Genomic DNA, 15,810 nt, shown 5'->3' on the forward strand with positions numbered 1-15,810 from the left:
TACAATTTGTTAGTATTTGGTAACATTGCCTTTTAAATGGATTCACTTGGGTCAAATGTTTTGGGTAGCCTTCCACAAGCTTCACAATAAGTTGTGAATAAGTTGCTTGAATTTTGGCCCATTTCTCAGAACTGGTGTAACTGAGTCAGGTTTGTAGGCCTCCTTGCTCACACATGCTTTTTCAGTTCTGCCCACAAATTTCCTATCAGATTGAGGTCAGGACTTTGATGGCCACTCCAATACACTGACTTTGTTGTCCTTAAGCCATTTTGCCACAACTTTGGAGGTATGCTTGGTCATTGTCCATTTGGAAGACCCATTTCCATCCGAGCTTTAACTTAATGGATGACGTCTTGAGATGTTGCCTTATTATCCACATAAATTTCCTTCCTCATGATGCTATCTATTTTGTGAAGTGCACCAGTCCCTCCTGCAGCAAAGCACCACCACAACATTATGCTGCAACCCTCATCCTTCATGGTTGGGATGGTGTTCTTCGGCTCACCAAGCCTCACCTTTTTCCTCCAAACATAACGATGGTCATTATGGCCAAAAAGTTAAATTTGTTTCATCAGACCAAAGGAAATTTCTCAAAAGATCTTTTGTCCCCATGTGCACCGGAGCGGTATGATGGCTGTGTGGTCCCATGGTGTTTATACTTGCGTACTATTGTTTGTACAGATAAACATGGGACATTCGGGCATTTGGAAATTGCTCCCAAGGATGATCCAAACTTGTGGAGGTCCACAAATAGTTTTTTTCTGAGGTCTTGCTGATTTCTTTTGATTTTCCCATGATGTCAGGCATAGAGGTACCGAGTTTGAAGGTTGGCCTTAAAACACCAATCAGAAGCTAATTTGCTCATTGACTAAAGGATTAACATAATTTTCTGGAATTTTCAAAGCTGCTTAAAGGCACAGTTAACTTCTATGAGCTATAAAGTAAATGTCTGACCCACTGGAATTGTGATTCCAGTGAAAACAATCTGTTCGTTAACAATTGTTGGGAAAATTACACATGTCATTCAATAAGTAGATAACGACTTGCCAAAATTATAGTTTGCTAATATGAAATCTGTGGAGTACATTAGAGTCTCTAGTTTGAGAAATAGATGCCTCATGTCCTCCGCTGGCAGCTTCACTGAATTCTACCCGATCAACACCAGTTTCATGTACAACTGTGAAGAGAAGACTCAGGGATGCGGGCCTTATGGGAAGAATTGCAAAGCAAAAAGCCAGTTTAAACAAACAAAAAGAAAAGGTTAGATTGGCCAAAGAAACACCGACATTGGACAACAGCTCAGCCAGCAGCAACAGTCAGTCGCATTTATGGCAAGTGCTACAGGAAGTGTGGGGCGAGTATCTGGACAAACTGACAGCTGGAATGCCAAAGATCTACAAAACTGTCATTGCTGCACGTGGAGGATTTTTTGATAACTCTTTGTAGTTCTGATTTTTTATTTTCAAATTGTAATAGTAATTTTTCACTTTATTAATGTCCTAACTATACATTGTGATCAATTGAATGCCACTTTGGTGAATAAAAGTACCAGTTTTATTCCGCCAGTGTATATACATTTAAGTAATATCACATGAGCAAGAGTGCGATTATTGCCCTAAATCAGCACTGCTGTAATTATCTATGGAACTACTTGGTGAGCTGACTGATCAGAATCTGCCTTTGCTGGTTCAAACCAAATGATGCATCCGAGCTTCTCAAAATATAACTGCGGAACTAGTATCACAGCTTGGGCTGTTTCTAGTGGGTGTGGGTGATGGAGTATGTGCGATCACCTGTTGATGATGCTGTAATCGGTTTGTCAGCTTTCTGAAGATAATGTCATTTTGGTGAAATGCATCCTGTTTTCTCAATGGAAAAATAGCCATTCAAGCAGGTGTAATCATTTCTATTTAATGCTAGCTGCTGCACAAGACTCTTTCACTATAGAAACCGCAATGTCTTATGCCATTTTGTCCTCTCTTATGTGGAAAGTCCGGTAAGAGTTTGTGTAATTAATCAGAATGTTGTGTTTCTCATCTGTGATGAGCCTTAATTCTGAAGTTGTTAGTTTAAAGCCATTTAAAGGTACTTCCTAGCTATAGTTGTGTAGTAATAATATGAGCGATCATGGAAGTGCTGTTGAATATAAACACTGAGTGATGCTGACACACTTCACCTCACCAACTCGCTCAATTACACACAAACATGGTTTTTTGCCTCCACCTGCTGGCACCTGCGCGCGCACACTGCTGTTCAAAAGTTTCGGGTCATTTAACGGAAATGTTTCTCACAATCTTTTGATTTGAAGGCATATGCTTAAATGTTTGAAATGTAGTGTTTTTTTTTTTTTAGACAAAACATTTATTGTGCCAACATATACATTATTTAATTACAAAACGTAAAAAACGTTTTTGAAATGGATTACTTGGACAGAATAATAATTAAAAAAAAACAGCTAATAAGTGCCCAGTGGACTCAGTGATACTCAAAAGCTCCTCGCTACCCTGACTCAAATTAACCAAACCGGAAGTCGCTACGATGTGCTGATGCAGAGATATGTGATTTGTTTATTGTTTGCTAAGGTAACCCCATCTGGTTGCTAGGCAGTTACCAAGGTGATACTCAAAAGGCTCCTTGCTACCATGAGTCCAATGAACAAAACCAGAAGTCTCTACGACATTCTGATCCATTCAAAATGCTTAGATGGGGATCTCTGGAAGTCAATGGGGTTTGGTTGCTAAATGGTTGCTAGGGCATGGCTTAGTAGTTTCCATGATGATACCTGAAGTCTGATTGCTCACCCAATCAAAACAAGCCAACTGTCATTTCTTTAGGACATTCTGATCAAATGATATCACTATGCCATTTCCAAGATGATACTTAAGATTGATTGGTAGCCCAAGTGAAATGAGCCTGTTCCTATTTCTCTACGACATTCTGATTGGGAGATATGATTCCACAAAATTAATTGACTTGTCATAGTAGGAAAAAAATAGTTTTCATGGGCAGGAGCCTTGCCATAGTATGACTATGGGGCATTTTCGGGCTGGTTTTAAGGCAGCATTTTACTGTTTTCAGATGCAGCCATATAGAAATTAGAGCCAGAAATGGGGATAATGGAAAAATAAACGCATAATATAATTCCAGACATATGTAAACATATCCCTAAAGCAATGTGAGTTAATACTGTCTGGAAACTTGACAAATATGTTTTCAATATTTTTAGGTTATGTAAAAATTAAGGTGACACTTCAAATCTCAGATTTATTTGCAAACTAATGTCTGAAGACATTGTCAGTGTACCACGTTTCTTCAAATAAACTTATGTACATTCATACACTCATGAAAGACTTGGACTTAAAAGGATTTCTTATGTTGCGCTCTCTGGTGGACAAAAGTAGTATTACAGCTTTCATCAGTCTCTGATTATCAGGCTGATAATTTAAAAATTGCTGTTAGCCCCCAGATCATGATAAATCCATGAAATTTAGTTTGATTCCTCAGAATGTCCTGTTTTCCATATTTAAACAGTTTTGTGAAGTTTGGCATTTGTGCACAAAAGAATATTAGTCATATTGGGCCACACTAGTCAAACATATCAGATTGTATCTTCTAGATGATTTAATGGATCTAAATTCTTTTGATGACCATGCAGGCAAAAAGTTTAGTGGTGACCTGGGCCAAGTTTGGTGAAAATCGGATTAATGCCCAAGGACGAGTTTGAGAAAGTAGGGTTTTCAGTAAATTTGGAATGGCTGAAACATTTTATAAAATGAAATAAAAATGATGCATCAAGTCCTACAAAATGTGTAAGGATTTAGAGGTAAAAAGCATTTTGATTTAAATGTGCTCCGACGCAAAGCATCGATTCTCAAAAACTTGGTACACAGCGTCATTTTGACACTGTGTATGAATATCTCAAGTTTCGTAATTTCGTAATTTGGACAAATCTGGACATTCAGATTTGATGTTATTAAATGCTGAAATTTGATTGGCTGCTCGCAGCCATGTTTGTTGAATTTCCAAATGATATTAGAGTGATATGTTCGCCTTTGGGCCATAGAAGATGCAAACCAATTTTCAACATCATTGATCATACAGCTGCAGAGTTATGAGTATTTTTCTGTTGTAGCGTCCCCTATAGACGAAATTTGATGCGACTTTGCGTGCATACTCAATGTCGTGTTGTGTATCAAGTTTCGCTACGTTTGGACTTTTAGTTTGGTCAATTTCGATTACATGGATGACGCCAGACCAGTTTGTTGGCTTACATCTTTGTAACACTTCAACGAAATAAAATAGTTTTGATTAGGTTCCATACATGATATAACAAATTTCGTGCAAATTGGACATACGGCCTTAGAGGAGTTCGAAAAAGAAAATTTTCCCGAAACTTCTAAATGCTGGAAAAATTTTATAGATGGAAATTAAATTGAAAAAATATTTTTGTCCTAGCACTTATGGTCCAGAGTTATGACCACAAAGGCAAGGTAGGTGTGTGTGTGTGTGTGTGTGTGTGTGAGTGGGATTTCTGACCATCACACCAACTTTGGCGTCTCTGCGACTGACGGCCTAAAAATAATAAGAAAATCTGAAAAAGTACAATAGGGTTCTGGCACCTTCTGTGCTTGGACCCCTAATAAAGGATGAGCAAGTGACCCTAAACTTTTGACCGTGTGTGTGCGCGTACGTTGCTGCACACATTTTCCATCCTGAATTTTATATATATATAATAATAATTCTCTTGTTTTACTCATTTACTCTATCTCGTTTTGTAGCTTCAGGGAGACTTTAACTTAAATGTGATGTTTTGTTGCACTGTTTTACTACTCTGATGCTGTTTTTTTTCTCTTATGCACAGGATAATAAGGGTGAACTCCTGCAAATGATTCAAAGGAATTTCTCCAGTTTTGCCAACATCACTGCATCCAGTGTTTTTTTCCATCTGATGTAAAAAGGGGTTTAACTTGCTTTTATTTGTTTGTTTTTTGTTTGTTTTTTTTGCTTCCTGCTGTTGCAATGGGGCTATAGTTCATATTGATTCACTCTGAGGAGGGATTGGATATTATAATGGCCTCTTAAAATTTGATTTGTGCCCTACAGTAACTTGTGAGTTATTCGTTCACAAAACTAAATCATAGTCAACATTTTGTTTTTCTCTGTCTCCATTATATATTGTTTAAGCATTATCTCAGCTTTTTGTACTTTTGAACAAATGCTGAAAAGGTTGAGCCGAAATCTGTGACTGTAAAATTGGTCTGTTTGAATTACTTGGATTACAAATATTCAGCAAAAATAAATGCACGTTCTTCTGTAATTACTGTCCTTCCATTGAACAAAACCATACTTATAAGAGGTAAGAAAATAAAGGAATCTCTTAAAGTGATGACACCTGATTTGTGCTTGTCTCACAAACATCCTAAAGCACAAAAAACACTCACGTCAAAAATCTAAATATTTAAACAAATATAGAGTGGATTTACATTTGGATTGACTAAGCTATAAATCAATGTACACAGTCCTCCACAAAGAACATATTTATATTTTACAGTCTGAACTTCTACAATAGCAAAATTGGGCTCTGATCTCTTGGTGGTGCTAGTGTTAGATATAGATATACAAAGTTGCACTAGGGTTTACATGAATAACATTAGAACTATAAGGCCTAGAAACAAAATAATTATTATTTTTCCTTTATTGATAGCACACATTCATCACTCAGACATCTTTTGATGTGTGTTTTCATGTTTGCTCATCTGCAATTCATTTATAAGACCTTTTCTCTCAGGTGTCAAAAATACTTTCAGCAGATGCCTTTGAGACATTTATGATTTTCAATGTTTGTATATTGAAGGATTATGCAGGGAACCCAGTTTCAGTGAATTATGTCAACATGCCACAGTATGGGTGAGCCTTGCTGTGGGTGAGACATATAGCAAATTGATCTAGCCCTGCATGCAGTCATCCTCGACAAATACAGGTGCAAGCAGGCCAGCACCTTCTCTTTTGCTGACTGGCACCACGCATTTTCCAGAGTAACCACCCTGTGTGGTGTGTTGACTTCATCACAGAATCTGTTGTACCTGCGTAACCTTCTGTTCTATTTCACTTCAGTCATTAAGCCGCAGCAAGGGTCAACCAGACAGGGCCAGGAGTGGAACACAGTGTTGGCACTATGACCAGGATCGCAATTCTCTGGTAACCAAACTATTTTGTTAGTTTCCATTTTAAATGTATAAATAAACCCCAGGTGCCACTTGCTGTTTGGACTCAGCCTGGCCTCGCAATGACTCACCATAGCAGACAAACAGTTGATCGGATTGCATTAAACTGTAGGTTGTGTGCAAGCAATGTATCTCCTTAGTGCTCTGACTGGGCAAATAAGATGGAACTTACTGTTTAGCTGCTTCCTCAAAATCAGGAGGAGGAGGGATGAAAAGGATCTAGGACTAAGGGCATGTATTCAAAGGAGCAGGGCAGTACTGTAGTGAACAATGGACAAGATGGCATTCCAGGGGCTCCAGTTTATGGCTGGGCTCCTCAAACTGTCACGGTGAAGAAAAGTTGCAATATTTTGATTGGATTGTGGTCGATCAACACAAATAAATGCAGAGCAGCCATTAGATCAAGCTGCTCAGACACCTTGCTAGGTAGGAAGGGATTTCTAATTGGGCCACATGTTTCTCAGCACCAAAGCAATCCACAAGTGCACACAACAGATCCACACACACACTGTGAAAATGCCTGAACAGATCCACACACATGCTTGTTTCACAAATACTCGCAACAGAATACAAATGTATTCGGTGTTCTTTCCACACAACACAATCCACAAATGCACAAATAAATGCCAAGCATTTTACTATTGGTGTTGTGCCTTGAGATTGTGAAAATGTGTCCATGAATGTGCTTTTGCATTTCTTCATTCCTTTGAGACTGTGATTCACAAATGAGCAAGCCTGGATTCAGCACTTTAACAAGCTGACTCCAATTTATGAGGATCGACCTCTACATTTATTTAATGCAAAATAATAAGTGATTAATTTGCAACAAGTGATCATGTTTCAGAGAAAGTTTCCGTGTCATTGGCCACAAGGTAAATAACTATTAGGAGAATAACACACAATATAGTAGTTTGGGGTTATTGTCTGTCACAGGAAGTATTACCAAATTATATATTTAAATACATTTTTTAGAAAATCATCTTATATTTAGATGCTTATTAAGTTATTTGATAATTCAATTCTTGTTGTGTTATATATGTGCAGAAACTTGCAGTATCTATGGGAGACACGAGAGATGATAATACAAATTAAAGTGCCCTCATTCTTATTTAGTCTTTGCATGTCTGTGTTGTGTCTTTCTCGCTCTCTCATTATTGTCAATCATTTTGTTTAATTGTATAGACACGTAATTTCAAAGCAGCTTTAAAGAAAATTTTGCTTAACAGAAAAAGAAGCTGTGATATGTAATGTCTTAGAAACATAATTGTGTGGTTTGATATAAAAAATAAAAAAAAAAACCATGATTGAAAATTGTGCCTTAAAATAAATAAAAATATATAATACAATTTAATAATAATTGTATTTGGATCCCAGTGAGCAAGCTGAAGGCGACTGTGGCAAGGAACACAAAACTCCATAAGATGTTGATTAATGGCGAAAAATAACATTGGGAGGAACCAGATTCACTGTGACGGCCAGTTCCCCTCTGGCTAAACATCTATACAATGCCAATATTAGTTATTTGTTTGCAGTGCAAATAAATGTTAAATAATAAGTAAATGTTAGGGGCCGATGTTTAAACAAAAAGAACTGTAAGATTAATGACAATGCTTTTTAGTCCATACTGAAGGAACTGCAGAAATTCACATAGATGCAATTGTTCTTTTGCCTGATGAAGGGTTTAGTTGATCATTTATATGATCATGTATTTTAACAGTGCAGTTCATCCTTTGACCAAGGTTCAGGCAGTGGTCAGTGAAGAGTCTCATGTCTTACAGTTGGAGTTGGCATCAGTTCATACTCTGTGAAGTCCATCGTAGTAAACTGAAGTGATTTCTGGCTGGCACAGGCTGCAGTTAGTCGTCCTTACTCCGACACTAAAGTAGTAGTATAGTTGGACATCAGGCAGGACCGGAAATGGATGTGGCAGGCTCTAGTAACCTCAAGATATTTATCCCAAGGTTAAGACAGTAAAACTGAGAATAATATTAACGTAGATGCTATTCACTTTAAAGCAGAAATAATAGATTATGGTAAGTGTTTACGGTTCTGGCAGACCTGACCAATGAAGCATAAATATGAGTTGATGGATAAATGAGGTGCATGCCTGGTTGAAAAGATGAGTCCAGAAAGCCTATTCCATAGATTAGGAGCAAAATAGGAAAATAATCTACCTTGTGGATTTTTATATTCAAGGATCTATTAACAGACCAGAATTTTGTGATCGTAATGGATGGAAAATTGCTTGATAAAAGGTTGCTTAAGTACTGCGGAGCTAGACCAATCAAAACTTTGTATGTAGTTAACAGAATTTTTAAATTAATACGAAATTTAACAGGTAGCCAATGTAACAATGACAAAATTGGGCTAATATGATCATATTTCTTGGTTCTCGTTAGCACTCTGACAGCTGCATTTTGAACCAATTGATGTTTATTGAACCTGCAGGATATCCTCCTAGTAATGCATTACAATAATCTAGTCTTGAGGTCATGAACGCACAAATTTGTTTTTCAGCATCAGAAATGGAAAGTATGTGTCATTATTTCTGAAATGGAAGGAAGCTGTTCTTCACATATTGAAAATGTGATTTTCAAAGGACAGATTGCTATCAAATATATCACAAAAGTTATTCGCTGTAGAAGACGACGTAACACGGCATCAATTGAGATTCAAATTATATTTAACCGGCTTATTTTTTTCATTTTAGATTTTCAATAATTAGAACCTCTGCTTTGTCGGAATTGAGTAGAAGGAAATTCTTAGCCATCTTATTTTGGGTATTTTTTTGTGGTTTTTTTTTTGTTGTAAATTCTCTGACACTGTTTATTAAACTTTTGACTATGAATTAGGGCTGCACAATTAATCAAAATAAAACCGAAATCTTGATATGACCTTATGCAATTATAAAATTGCAGTGGTCTGTGATTTCAATAAATAAATAATAGTCTGCTCGCTTCAAAGTTTATTTGCGCTGCTGTATCCAGTCTAAGTTAAAGCATTATTTTTTTTAAAGTGTTTTCAGAGCTGCTCCACAACTCCATCTCATGCTTAGTAACAGAAGTTGCGCCGAATAGAATAGATGCGCTAAGCGCTTTATATACACAAAATCGGCACATCCTGCATTAACGGTTTTATCTCAGCATCTCAGACTCCACCAGGAACAGGTATCATAATTAATAACACGGAATACATGATGGGGTATAATGCAAACATTTTTATTAATTGAGTGATGAGAAAACGGCATTAACAGTAGCACCTGTGTCCTTGCTAGACCAGTCCTTCTGATGCTGTAGGCTAGACGAATCCTCAGTATTCAGTACTAGACTGAAACGGTCTTGCATGTGTGCATGGCAGTGTGTGTGAGAGAGAGAGAGGTGTGAGAGAGAGAGAGAGAGAGAGAGTGTGTGTGTGTGAGAGAGAGAGAGAGAGTGAGTTAGCAGTGCTACTGGAACAATCTGCAACACCCGGTCTTACTCTAAATCATTCTGAAGTTAAATTTATTCTCTATGCAGATGAGCTGTCAGCTACTGCACAAGGGCTACAGCAGCACCTAGACCTGCTGGAGAACTACTGTCAGAACTGGGCCCTGACAGTTAATCTGAAAAATTTTTCCAGAAAAAAGCCAGATTACAGGACACCAGATACACATTCACTCTGGGGAACACTGCAATAGAACACACCCGACACTACGACTACCTCGGTCTAAAATTAGTGCTTCAGGGGGGTTTTGGTCTGGCAGTGAATGCACTAAAAGAGAAAGCTAGAAGAGCATTCTATGCTATTAAGGGCAAATTTACCCAGGTTGACATTCCTGTAACAATCTGGTGTAAGATCTTTGATAGTATTATAATGCCTATTGCTCTGTATGGATGTGAGGTTTGGGGTCCACTCTGTATGGCAGATTACCCTAGATGGGACAAACACCCCATAGGATCCCTGCATGCAGAATTCTGTAGAAACATTCTAAGAGTTCAGAGAAGAACACCTACTAATGCATGCCGGGCCGAAATAGGCAGATACCCCCTTATTATACATATTGAAAAACGATCCCTCAAATTTTGGACACACCTAAATTCAAGTTCCCCTAACACACTGCAACATGAAGCCCTTAAAACCCAAGAGCTGAAGCCTAAAACCAGTCCCCTTTGTCAGCTGGCTCTGAAACTCACAAACCCACTAACAACTAACAAACACCAGTTTCAGACCAGCACTGCTGAACTAAACCAAATCCGAATAAACCAAATCATAAAAGAAAGCAAAAATTCATATTTGGACCATTGGGAAAATGAAAGTAAAAACCAAAGCAAACTGGAATGTTATCGGGCCCTAAACAGAACATATAATCTGGCAGAATATCTGCACACTGTAAGAGATCCAAAACAGAGATGGATCCTCAACAAATACAGACTCAGTGATCACAGTCTGGCCATAGAAAAAGACAAACATGGCTTCCAAAGGAAGAACGAGTCTGTGCTCACTGTGACACAGGTGAGGTCGAGACAGAGACACACTTTCTCCTTCACTGTGAGAAATGTACAGAGTTGAGAGAGAAATACTTCCACAAACTCTCAAACCGCATGCCACAGTTTTCCAGTTTGGCAGAAACCGATCAGATGCTGGTGTTACTGGGGGAGGACCATCATGCAACAGTTGCAGCTAAATTCATTTTTGAGCCGCACACCCTCAGAAACCAATTACTGCCTTAATGCACTTCATTCACAGTACTTTTATTCTCTTATGTTCATAATGTCATCTTAAATGCATATTTTATTTTATATTGTATAGTGTATATTGTTATTATAGTTTTTTATTTTATTTGATTCATTACCTGGCACCTTATTTTAATTCTATCTTATTATTATTTGTCTTGTCATTATCTGTTTTGTGTATTAATGCTTTGGCAATATTGTATGTAAACACAATCATACCAATAAAGTACTTTTAAATTGAAAATTGAATTGAGAGAGAGAGAGAGAGAGAGAGAGAGTGTGTGTGGGTGGGTGTGTGAGTTAGGGGGGGAGAGAGAGAGAGAGAGAGAGTGTGTGTGTGTTTTGTATGTGTGGGTGTGTGAGAGAGAGAGGTTATAACGTCTCGTATTTTTAATGCAAAACAAAGTTATAAAACGCAATAATGGGGGATTCCGTTTGTCTAATAGCTGTTCAAGAAGGAAAGATGATGCCCAAATGAATAAACACTATATCCGTTTTTATATTCCCATGCAAACAACAATAATTGTCAACACCCAAAAAGTAATTACAAGAAAAAGCAAATCAACTACAATAAACAAAACAATGTAACAGATAGTTACTTTACAGGAATTGGTCATTGGTTGCACACTTCAATGAAGTGTAAATTGATGTGTGTAAGTCTTATCTGCTGGTATAGATTCTCAAACAATGTCCAAAGTAGCAGCAGTCCCTTAGTAGATTAATAATCCAACCATTTGCGATGAATTGACTCCAAACAATAACAATTCTCATGCATCTGACTCTTCCAAATCAGGATGTTGTAAATGCTCCTGCTCATTTTTAGAATATACCACAATATCATCGATGTAAACGAAGCAATATTTTCCTTTAATGTCTTTAAGCACATACTCCATTAATCTTTGGAATGAGGCACAGCATTTTTTAGACCAAAAGGTAGACGCAAGAATTCAAATTAACCAGCAGAAGTAACGAATGCAGTTTTGGGAATGCTTTCTGGTTCCATCTCAACTTGCCAGTAACCACTCTTTAGGTCTAAGGTACTGAAAATCGAGGCTCCATGCAATGATTCCAGTATCTCCTGAATTTGTGGCATGGGATAGCCATCTAAGTATGTCTTTACGTTAAGCCCACGGTAATCCACACATAGTCGTGAACCTCCATCTTTTTTGGGTACAACAACCACTGGGGAAGCCCATGGTGACACAGAGGGACGAATGATGTTTTTATCTAGTAGTTCTTGAATCTCTAAATGAACTGCTGCTTGTCTATTGACACTCTGTTGGCTCTCTTTCTGACTGGTACCTCATCAGTGGTAATTATACGATGACTTACGATCTTTGAATGTCTAATTTCATGAGTGCACACAGACGACCAATCGTTCATCAAATTCTCCAACTGAGTTTTGAATTGAGCTGTGGTCTCGGTGTTCATAGTCAGCTGTTGGATGGATTGTGAAAGATCCTCAGATATTTTTGGAGTAGGTAAAGCAAGATAGAACTGCACAGAAGGTGGAGTGATTGATTCTGAAAATAGAAGGGGAAATATTTCAACAGCATCCTCAACATCATTAGATGGTAAGCTGTACTGTGCATTCTTGAAATCCAAGACAACTCCAGAAAAAATTAAGAAATCCATACCAAGAATAATCGGGACAGTTAAATCAGAATCTTTCATCACATACAATGTCAGCTTGATCCGTTTACCCTGCAGATCACATTCACACTCAGACATTCCGATGGCAGTCTGTATTTGTCCATTGGCCAGCATGAAAGTTTGACCTTTACTGGACATCCACTGTTCTCGATGATGCAACTGCTTCCAACATGACTCTTGAATTAATGACAGTGTACTTCCTGTATCTACTATAGCTTGAAAAAATCTGTTACGAAGCAAGATAGGTAAAGTAATCATTTTGAGCTGTGGTTGGACCGGTTGTTGAACACACTGCACTACACGAGTGTTAGCAAGCGAGGGTTTAAGACATGAATCCCTATTAGGCTGGACTTTCTTCTTTTGAGACTCTATGTTAGCATTACTCCAGTACCTTTTAGCTTCTCCAAAGTCCCTTTCAATTTGGGTACCAATCCTCACCAACTCGGCAACATTTTGTACTGAACCTCGTAACAAGCTAGCCAATCGTGGGTTACAATTTCTCAAGATGGCTTGTAGGATTTCTCACTCTGGCATATCCTGTTTCCACCTCAGACAAAGCGCTCTGTAAAGAAAAGCAAAGTCCCGTAGACTTTCTTGTGCCCCCTGTTTCCTTTCTATCAGGCGTCTAGCTGTTTCGTCTTCATAATCTTCACTCAAGAAGGAGCATAAGAACACATCTTTAAACTGCTGCCATGTGTGAACGTTTTTTTTTTTTCAGCGAGCCACCAGTCCTTTGCAGTGTCCTTCAAGACAGAGGTGAGAGAAGCTAACATTTCATAATCAGACAGAGGTCGAAGGGCTAGGTATTCTTCACATTGTTCTATGAAGGCAACTGGATCACTTTGGTCACTGCTACCAAAACTTGGAAACTCTACTTTTACTGGAGGTTGGGAATGAATTGCTGTGTTATTTCCAATGGTTGAAAGATGAGTATGGCTTTGTTGCACTTGATAGATTTGATTTTGGACTTTATGAATTGGTGGAGAAACATATGGGCTTGGAGATGGTTGTATGGGAGTAGACATGGGAGGAACAAGGGATTTCAACTTGTCAAGTTGTATATCTCGTCTCTTTAAACAGTCCACCATTGACTTCCCCAAATCTCTAATGTTAAGTTCAAGTCTTTGTTGAATCCTTTCACACTCTTTCGATGCGGTAAGTCAGCTTTTCTTCCACTTTCCTACATTTACTTTCTATTTCAGACTGGGTCACTCAATTTTTTAACGCAGCCTTCCAATTTTGCCTCGAGGGTTGCAACTTGTTCTATCAATTGCCTCACTTGTTCTGTACTGTAAGCATCTGAATTGAGGTCGGGTCTTTCTTCCATTTCAGGTGGTGGTGGTGGGAAAGGATCACTATCGTCAACATCCTCGGCATCATCAACTGCTGCATTTTCCTCTTCAGAATCAATGTATAACTCACTAAATGTATTGATGAGTTCTCTGATTGGCTCTCTTCTGGTTACAAACGATTCACTGTTGAAGTCCTCAATGGGCTCATACTCATCCCCTGAATCAGTGTGTTGACTTGCCATATCATAACCTACTTAAACAGACTATAAAGGCAAAAACTTGTTCCCTGTACGGGCCACCAAACTATAACCGTCTCGTTATAGAGAGAGAGAGAGAGTGTGTGTGTTTTGTATGTGTGGGTGTGTGAGAGAGAGAGGTTATAACGTCTCGTATTTTTAATGCAAAACAAAGTTATAAAACGCAATAATGGGGGATTCCGTTTGTCTAATAGCTGTTCAAGAAGGAAAGATGATGCCCAAATGAATAAACACTATATCCGTTTTTATATTCCCATGCAAACAACAATAATTGTCAACACCCAAAAAGTAATTACAAGAAAAAGCAAATCAACTACAATAAACAAAACAATGTAACAGATAGTTACTTTACAGGAATTGGTCATTGGTTGCACACTTCAATGAAGTGTAAATTGATGTGTGTAAGTCTTATCTGCTGGTATAGATCCTCAAACAATGTCCAAAGTAGCAGCAGTCCCTTAGTAGAGTAATAATCCAACCATTTGCGATGAATTGACTCCAAACGATAACAATTCTCATGCATCTGACTCTTCCAAATCAGGAACAGTCATAAGTAAGCCAAAAGTCCCAAGCTTACATCCCTCTGGGCTCTAAATCCATATTTATAGTTGGAGACATGCAGTGTTAAAGTCATCGATAAAGAGTCCTTTTTAAGTTGAGCTTGAAATGGAACATTTCCCAACCAGGACATAGCACAGGTAAGCCATGCTACCTACTGCTGCTGTTCTGCTAACTTCCTCTACAAACCCACCTTTACTTAAGGAGCACATTTAGGAACCATAGCACCCCTAGCGGTGTGGAAGAAAGACTGCAGATAAAAAAAACTTTGTAACAAGCTTGTCTGTTACAAGGTGTGTGTGAGAGAGAGAGAGAGAGCGAGAGAGAGAGAGAGAGAGAGAGAGAGAAAGAAAAACAATTCTAAAAAGTTTTTTACATTTTCTGAAAAAAGTCTCGTCAGTCAGCTGGTTCTGAGACTCATTAACCCGGTTAACAGTACTAACACTAACCAGCCTCAGACCAGCACTGCTTTCAACCAAACATCAGAATAAATCAGATCATCAAACAATCTCAAATCACCTATCTGGAACATTGGGATCAAGAAACTAAAACACAAAGCAAATTACAATTCTATCAGACTCTAAAATCAAAATATGAATTGGAAGAGTATCTCCTGACTGTCAGAGATACAAAGCAGAGACAGATCCTGAGCAAGTACAGGCTGAGTGAGCACAGTCTCGCCATCGAGAGAGACAGACAGTGAGAGAGAGAGAGAGAGAGAGAGACAGATCCTGAGCAAGTACAGGATCAGTGAGCACAGTCTCGCCATCGAGAGAGACAAACAGAGAGAGAGAGACAGATCCTGAGCAAGTACAGGATCAGTGAGCACAGTCTCGCCATCGAGAGAGGCAGACACAGAAAAACATAGTTACCCAGAGAAGAAAGGGTGTGTGCTCACTGTACGACAGGTGAGGTTGAGACAGAGGTGCACTTTCTACTTCACTGCCCAAAATTTCATGATACAAGGGACATATATATAGATAAATTAACAAACAGCATAGACAAATTTATAACCATGACAGAACAAGAACAAATGAATATAATACTTGGAGAGGGACACACAGCAGCACTGGCTGCAAGATACGTTTTAACGTGTCACAGCCTGAGAGACAGT

General features: G+C 38.4%; 1 protein-coding gene across 1 annotated transcript in view; it reads left to right on the plus strand.

The window, feature by feature from the left end:
• Positions 1-5,654, plus strand: part of LOC127659693 (ras-related GTP-binding protein A) — a 43,552-nt gene extending 37,898 nt beyond the window's left edge. Inside the window, exon 11 of the mRNA XM_052149627.1 lies at positions 4,862-5,654. The gene's annotated coding sequence lies outside the window, so the exon portion shown is untranslated. The remainder of the gene's footprint in view (positions 1-4,861) is intronic.
• The last annotated feature ends 10,156 nt before the right edge of the window (positions 5,655-15,810 follow it).

This window comes from Xyrauchen texanus, chromosome 19 (genome assembly GCF_025860055.1).
Source record: "Xyrauchen texanus isolate HMW12.3.18 chromosome 19, RBS_HiC_50CHRs, whole genome shotgun sequence".
Classification (NCBI taxonomy): domain Eukaryota; kingdom Metazoa; phylum Chordata; class Actinopteri; order Cypriniformes; family Catostomidae; genus Xyrauchen; species Xyrauchen texanus.